General features: G+C 32.6%; 1 long non-coding RNA gene across 1 annotated transcript; it reads right to left on the bottom strand.

Annotated features, from left to right (window-relative positions):
* Nucleotides 1–3,651: 3,651 nt before the first annotated feature.
* On the bottom strand, nt 3,652–7,316 carry LOC130641290 (uncharacterized). The gene is made up of 3 exons (XR_008982444.1): nt 6,665–7,316; nt 3,943–4,068; nt 3,652–3,796 (listed from the first exon to the last, which is right to left on the bottom strand). It is a non-coding gene; the product is annotated as an uncharacterized LOC130641290 (long non-coding RNA).
* Nucleotides 7,317–9,010: the final 1,694 nt, after the last annotated feature.

The raw sequence follows: 9,010 nt of genomic DNA, 5'->3' as shown, positions 1-9,010 counted from the left end.
GATTCCTTTTAGAAACAGGATCCTTTTTCTGAATGTTTACCAATGGCTCAATTTACCGAAATAACCGAATCTGTGATGTATGAATTGCTTCTAGAAACAGAAGCTTTTTCGTGAATGCTTAACAATGGGCCAATCCACCGAAACAACTGAATCTGTGATGTATGGATTGCTTCTAGAAACAGGAGCTCTTTCCTGAATGATTATCAAAGGTCTAATTTGCGGAAATAACTGTATCTCTTACTTATCAGAGGCTCGATTTACCAACATAACCGAATGTGTTATGTATGGATTGCTTTTAAAATCGGGAATTCTCACCTGAATATTTTGTGAAGGCAATTTCGCAAATGTTAGCCAACTTTATGTGTATGGATTGCTCCTGACTTGCCAATTCTTTCCTAACTTTTTTGTTAAAGCCTTACAGATGTAAATTTCTTCCGCCCTTTAAGGAAATAAAAATCTGATATTAAAGTACCACATCAAATGCGGTTGATTAACAATTAATATTAAAAATCAAATAGAAGAATAATTTTAACAAAAGAGCTTTGGCTCTTTTGGGATAAGGCAGTTTAAAAGGGGATTAAACACAAGACGACGATAAACATTTGCGTAGATATTTACGCTCCATCTTATAATACAACCACTATGTATATAACACCAAATGTCAATAAGAAAACAAATTAATCAAGTTCAGAGAGCACAGAAAACGAATACAAAAAGTTGTATCCACAAGGTTCCAGCCCTGCTCAGTTTTATGGTACCGCCAAGGTTCACAAGATACCACCTAATTCTACAGTAGCTGACGATTTACCATCACGACCCATCATATCGAATATTGGATCTGCTACTTACAACACATCAAACTACCTCGCGATATCTTTAACACCGCTGACAAAGTCAACATATACTACTGAAAGCTCTTTAGATTTTATATTATCATTGAAAGGAGAAAAGATACCTCATAATTACAAACTAGTACCTTTTGACGTCACTAGTTTATTCACCAACGTTCCGTTGGAACAAAAGATAGACATAATATTGCAAAAGATATATGCTGAAAAAGTTATAGAAACAAAAATTAAGCGAGAGGAAATGAAACATCTATTAATCTCATGTACAAAACATGTACATTTCAGTTTTAACAACCAACTTATATTCAGGTAGATGGTGTAGCAATGGGCTCGCCTCTAGGACCAGTCCTAGCATATCTTCATGGTTGAGTTGGAGAATGAAATAGTCCCAAAATTAAAAAATTCAGTAAAATTTTGGAAGAAATATGTAGATGACACTGGTAATGAAAACCAGATAAACAATGTGCTGATCACACTTAATAGTTACCATTCGAATATCCAGTGAACATATGAAGTTAAAAACGATAACTACATAGCCTTTCTTGATGTAAAAACACATCTATTTATCGAAAAGACACGAACACTGACATATAAATGCACTAGAATTCATCTGCATCACGCCAATGGAAAGTTGAAACGGTTAAATGGTTGGTGTTGAGAGCGTTTAATATATGCTCTTAATCACAAGATCTGAAATACGAACTAAATCACTTAAAAAATGTGTTTATAAAAAACTTATCCCGAAGCAGTTGTATCTAATGTAATTAATAACACACAGCGAAATTTCAACATTCAAAATGCCGACACTGTTTCTGAAGAAGACACCAATGAATCTCCAATAACACCTTTCATGGTTTTTATTCTGTCAAGTCTGGCTACGGGAAAATAAATAAGGTTAATTTCGTTTAAGAAAAGCGAATTAGAAAATAATGGTAACTGCTTAGTAAAGCGTCTAACACTTTTAAACAGTTTCTATCAGCCAATGTCAAGCCACGCATTGCTGATCAATGTAAAATGTTATGTTTGCTATTTTCTGTGAAATAGAACCAAGGATGAACACAACATGGTGTTGTGTACAAATATACTTGTCCGGTGGAATAGTGCGATGCTACATACATTGGTGAAACAGCCAGGAGGCTTAATGAAAGATAGACCGCCAAAAACGCGATAAGAACTCTCACATCCTAAAACATTCAGTCATTGAGAATTACCAACTTGGTGAACAAAAGAACTTCAGTATTTTGATAGATAATGTTCACCACTTTAAAAAGAAAAAAATAGCTGAGGCCATCTATATTTGTGATAACAGTCCCACGCTTAATGTACAGGGATTATCTGTTCCATTAAAATTGTTTTAAGATAAATATTATTTATAGTCAACAAGGGGAGGAGTGCATTTGTGCACCGCGCGGTGGACGTTACCCTCACCAACGGTATATAGTTTATATACCTTTGGGTATGCCGTTATGTGTTATATGTTTCGTTAAGTATTGTTTTATACGTCCTCTGTGTATTGCGTAGTTGTTGAAAATTATATTTAAAAAACTTTTGAGATAATTGTAACAATTTACGTTGATAATTGTCTTGTAGTAACAAGACGAAATATCCGTTAAAATAAAATAAAAAATGTCATCATCAATCAAACTTCTCGTATTTATTTTTATTGTGAAGTTATATACCGAATTAATATATAAGACTAATTAAGCAAGAACATATTTGTTAATATCGATCTGCTTGTGCTAAGGCACTTGCCATTGTATAACTGGATGTCAGTTGAGCTTGCTGCAATTTTTGGTTATATAAATTGGCAAAACAGTAACAGCTAGTGGATTTCAATAATCAGTTTCTTCACTAAAAAACAATTAATCTTTAAGAATCTTGCTATTAGATCACAGAAATGTTACACGAAAAAACTTTGGAAATGAATACAATTAATTTGGAAACTATGAATTTTAGGAAAAGTAATAGCAAACAGAGAAATATATCACCTAGCAGTCATAATATGTATTGTAAAGAAACAAATAACAACAACATGATCAACACTAACATTTTATTCCAATACATGGAAAAAGAGTTTGGCAGTACTTTTAAGCTCTATCATGTGTACAGGTAGTGGCATAAAAAGACACCTTAGTCATTAAAGTTACTGCAAAAAAACTTTCATAACAAAAGAACCATCCAGTATGTAAATTCTCTTACAATTCTGCCTCAAACCACTGATGGTGATTTATATTTAATGTGGTCTGTGCTCAATGGATTTCAGGATGGACCAGGTTTCCAGTGTTTAGCTCCCATTGCTACAAAAATCTTTATGAAATGACAAACTAACTAGACAATGGGGGGACATTGAACTTATAATCTCAAGTAGAGGAGATGATTCAAACGCTCTACCGACAGAGCTGCACTAAATCCATCATCTTTTTAAGAACTTATGGGAACACGACCTTATATTTGCTGCAATGATTTCCACAACATAGCTTAGTACACCTTTTTTGCTTGACATGACATTCATACTCTTTTTAGAAAGATTGCAGTTCCCGAGCATTAACAAATGTAAAAATAACATTTTGCATTGATTATAATGTTTTGTTAGAAACAGCATCCATACTTTTACTAACAGCGCGTGAAACCGCCACAGCATTGACGCAATTCTTATATTGATTTTCACCACACAGTGTTCTGTTAAAAGCACATAAGACGTATATTGGTTCCATGGTTACAGAACTCTCATGCACACATTCGCTAAAATTTTCAAGAGGGGAAAGCAAATACACAGTTTGTGCTTGCTATCAACGACACAGTATCCATAAATTCGGCAGATTTTTTTAAAAAAATTATATTTGGCGCACTTTTTTACATGTGTTGTAAACGACTCAGCATCCATACATTTCTTAGATTGTTTTTCACTGATCATTCACTCGTTCGTTGTAATGTAATCAGTTTCTCCACTAGAAAACAAAACACAAAACAATAAAATATTGAAGCAATTCTCCGGAATTTGCAGACAATACATAGAGGTCTAATAGTACTCTAAAAGATGTGTTCACATATTTCTATTTGAGGAGTCTAAAGCAATAAAAAAGCAAGGACTTACATTTACATTGTATGGATCTTCGTTTAATATTATTCTTACGATTTTTCATATCAGTAATTGGCTGTCTGTTCTATATTACCAAAAATACAATTTAGCAAAGCAAAAAAATGAATGCCAAGATTTAACCTAAATAAAACGTAAATATTTCTTAATAACCCTAGAAGGACACTGGTCTCTGCTTCATGTACAATAAAAAAATAAAGTAAAAGAACGTTTTAGTCCAAAGTAAAAGTCTGCATAACTTTTTAAACAGTTGTGTGAAAGTTTAACAAACATTTAAGAAATTTCCTCAAATAATTATTTTTAACGTTGCAAAAATAAGAAATATAAAAACATTTATATATATGCAAATAGTAATGAATGGAAACATTTAAGAAGTTTCCTCAAATAATTATTTTTTAATGCTGGAAATATATAAATAAACAAACCCATCTATTCATGCATGCAGATAGTAATGAATGGAAACTCGTTGTTCTTAATTGAAAAAAATTTTTTATATAGAAAAATCCTAGTTGGTACACATTGCATTTTTGCTGTTTTTTAGGCTGAATCAAAAAGAAAAACATTTATGTGGAGTATTTGTTCCACTAGTGCTATTGGCTTTATACCATAGGTTATAACTGTGTGCCGTTTTCATGAATACAAATAGGTCCAGAATCAATTTTTAAAAGCCAATTGCTCTTTTCAAGTACAAGTTTCAGGAATTTCATAAAGTTTCTTCATTGACGGTATTTTTTGGGCTTGGTGACTTGTTGATTATATTTTCAGCCTGAACACATATGTATTGGTTTTGACGCACAATCAAACACTTGCAACACTGACACTGGTCCATTGTGGCCAAAAAGTAGCGATGTATGTCACTCACTAACTGCAATGCTTGTTGATTCTTTTTTCCTTATTGCTTTATAAAAATCCAAACAATGTTTTCAATTCTGTTGACATGGTCACAAAAAGACAAATAGAAATAACAGACTTCGTAGACTACACATTCATTGAGAAAATTGTATTACATCCAGACTATTAAAGAACTCCATTTCAATTAAATTTTAACAAAGTTTTGTGATATATAGTATGATTTTCATTAAGTATATGCGGGAATATTGGAATACCATGCTTGACTCTGTACAGTTAATCAGTTAAAGCTAAGATGTTAATGGATAACAATATAGAACCACTGAATTATGTTTCACATGAATTAAATTCCATGTGGACTATTTTTTTTTGTGGATGCCACATCGTCTGTAATTAGTTTGCAGATATTTTTTGAGCTGATTAATTAATGTGAATAACTGTTTTTTGTAGACAGACTTAGTTCAAATATCTCAAGTGGACTTAATTTGACAATTTTTTTAAACAACAATACCATGAATTTTACCCATGCTAAACATAATTCACGGAATACAAACACTGTGATCAGTAGGAAACGCATGTTTGGCCAATGTAGCTTTGATACACAAAGAAATATTGACATAAATTCTGTATTTTTTCTTAAAAAAAACAAAAAAATGTTCCCTGATTTTTAAAATGTATGTTGGGTTTATAGTTAACGGACTAGTTTTTATGTGTCTTGAGCCATCGTGACAACGTTTTGCAAAATAGAAAATGTTTGGTGGCTAATCCTGCTGGAAAAGGTTTTAATATGGTGTAGTTATTTCGTGCTTTTTTCACCGCTACTTGTGAGATTTTAAAATATATGTTCAGGTAGGGGGTACAGTACATCTGAATAAAGCACTCCGCCATGATGTGTGACGGTTTAAGTGATCCAACTGGCATTTAATGTCTTATAAATAACTCAATTTTATTTGAATCGCACTTGCAGAAAACTTCTTTCTATAACAACTCAACAGAGTTTTAGTATAACGTATATCTGCACTAATCACTAGATGAATGGCAGGGTTTAACTGAATTTAACGCTCAAACTGTCGTTTAACATAGATATTGAGGTCAACATACCCATACTCATCGAAAAGGATTGGAATGAGTACTATTACAGGGAGCTGTTACAATTCAGGCATGAGCCATCTAACGAAGTGGACGGAAATGCAATAGCAATAATAAGAACTGATTCTTTACAAAACGAAAGCATTGTTGTACACATGCCACAAAACATATCAAAAATATTTTTCATGTTCTTGAAAGTCTCGAACACTTCGATTACAGCTTAGGTTTGTGGAAAGAGAGTTAATCGTAGAGATGGATATGGTCTGGAAATACCAGTTGTGTATAGGTTTTATGGACAAGAAAAATTGATTGACTGGTTTGCGAAGAAGATTGAGACTGTAAAAGCAGACATTTCCTGTAAAGTTTTAAAGTGTTTAAAATAGATATTTTAAAATTAAATGCTTATCTCTAATTTTTTGGATTGTACGCTAATTGGAGAGAAAAAAAGCCTATAGTTGCCATTTCGTGCAAAAAAATTTGTCCGCTCGAGTGTCCGTTAATTAAGTGTCCGCTAATTGAAGAGAATAATGTATACATTTATTTTCAGCAGCGTTTTAAGCTCTACTCAATAAAGGCGACGGGGAAACACGGGGAAATTTTTTTTTTTGTGTATTCACTAAGTAGATTTTTCTGCGGGCCTTATCGACTAGTGTAGGTGCTTACACGATTTTAACTGAGTTAACTATTTTTACTCGCTAAACGACAAAATTACAAGACGAAATTTAAGCAACAAATTACACATGTAAGATGACATAAAATATAATAAGAAATAAACACTTACTAGATATATAGTGGCGTAAGCCAAGCCAACTACATGTGAGAGAAAACAACTAAAACAGATGCTGAGATACAGGACAACTCCTGTAATGTATGAAAGAAAAATTTCACTCAACAGCAAATTTAATACAAAAATGTATGTTCGACTCTGTCATTACATGTTGAAGACTGAATGCGCAGAAAAAAGATGTGCAAGATGTGCAGAAAATTTAACTAAAAATAGTACCAAAATTACAATTATTCTCTTTACATAATTAACACGGGACAATACATCACAACACAAAACTAACAAAATGCATCTTGTTCTCCACCGCAGAGCGAACTCTACAGCAGAGCACATACGCGACACCACAAGGACAATACAAATGACGTATCAAAATAAATGTCAATACGGCCGGAAATTCATGTAGGCTGTTGTTTTGTGAGCTACTTTACGTATCCGCACCCTAAGCAACGTTCATTTACACATATGCGCATTAGAAAAGATAGAATTATCACATTTATGTTATCTTAAAATAACTCGAGTTATCTTACAATCAAGACATTTATGTGAATATACACGCATTCCGAAATCACATTAATAGAGTTATCTTAAGATAGCACTTGTTATCTTAAAATAACTTTATTAATGTGACTTTGGAATGCCGTAGGGCTGAGCCGAAACCAAACCATCGCGCTATCGCAATTAAAAAAGGTATTAAAATTAAAAACTTAAATTTAGAGTTAAAAACTCTAATTTAGTATTTTTAGAAAAAACAACTTTTCTTTTTTATTTCCAGATCTCCTTCCTGGTTATTTCTTGAAGTTGGATATGTCAGGTTAACAATAACAAATTTTGAAGAGGTTTTTCTGTTTGTGTAAAATCTTTCTGACGCTATACGTTAATTATTTACTAAGGGTAATCAATTTCATTGTAGCGCGCTCTCAAAATGAGCCCTAAAAGAAAGCCAGCCCTTAGCAAAAAATGGCTATAAATATTTCATAAGTTATTAAATGTTTCAATCCAAATATTAAATTATTACGGTTCTTGACATTCCTTTACATTTCGGGGATCGTGTGCGCGGGATTGATGATGGGCTATGTTACGGTAATCCCCTAAAAATAAGTTAATAAAAAGGGAGAAGAAAAACGCGAATGGTCTGAAAAAGATCCTGAATCTAAACATAGATCTTGATAAACGTAGGTCTCTTTTAATGTGTTTCTTTGTGAACTAAAAAATCTCACTATAGGAGTCTCAAAGGCTCTTTATAGGAGAACAGAGGTTTCTACTGTTACATGTATGTTAGCAATTTATTATGTATAAATATGCCTCAGGGTAAGATATCAAAGTTTCCAATAATCTGTTAGGTTTACTGAATTTTGTTTGATCTGACCTACATACTAACTATGAGTATAGCCTAACGCAACTATGACATCATAACCATTGAAACTTTAAATTGCTTCTAGTCAACATTAGAGTAAAAATAAATAATAAAAACATGTCTGTCATGTCACATCATACTTCATTTTAAGTGAAGAAAATAAAAAAAAAAGTTTGACCTTTGTTTCCCATTACCGCGAACGTTTGTCTGTTTTATAAAAATAATGTTTTGAGTAAATAATTTTGGAATGAATTTCTCTACAAATTGTCATTTTGCTCGATATTCAGCAAATTATAAAGTGTAACCTTTCTGGAGTATGGCATTGAAAAATAGGTGCAACTGACACTCGTTTTTCCGTAGTATATTTTCTGCACATTAACCAATCACAGAAAAACTTAACCACATAAGAATATAAAAACCATTTCCGTTAAGGTGGATTTCCACTTAAAATCAAACAAATCGAAAAAAAGCAATAAAAATACTGAAATTTGATTAAATATCTGCTAATTATTTTGTTTTTAAAATTTTTTGTTTCTGAAAGTTGACTGGCTTTAAACCTTTCTGCTTTCTTAGCATTGAAATAATCCACTCCGCCGCTATTCCTTTGCAGGCTTAATTTTGTTTTAAAAAGATTTAATCTTTGACGTCAGTTAACTAGAGAATTGATATTAAAACTGGCTGAACTGACTTGAACAACGCTCAATCAATAGTCATGACTATGCCAAACCTACAATCTTGGGCGACGTTTTTGGTTATAAAATATGGTGTAGGTAGGACCAGCTCATACACGCTGTTAACATTTCTGAAAGTACTGAGAGAAAAAGATATTTTTATTTTCCCATTTTTTGCTAAAATTCACCCAGTCCCAAGTCATTTAACGTACAAAACGCCTCAGATTATTCTGGGGCCTGTTAACAATACAGTTGATAACTCCAGCATTCATTTTATCAAATCACTTTCTCGAGTCTCTTGAACTTTCGTTAATACTT

Source organism: Hydractinia symbiolongicarpus, chromosome 4 (assembly GCF_029227915.1).
Source record: "Hydractinia symbiolongicarpus strain clone_291-10 chromosome 4, HSymV2.1, whole genome shotgun sequence".
NCBI classification, from domain to species: domain Eukaryota; kingdom Metazoa; phylum Cnidaria; class Hydrozoa; order Anthoathecata; family Hydractiniidae; genus Hydractinia; species Hydractinia symbiolongicarpus.
The sequence above is the reverse complement of the archived record's forward strand: the minus strand, read 5'-3'. Positions and strand labels throughout refer to the sequence as shown.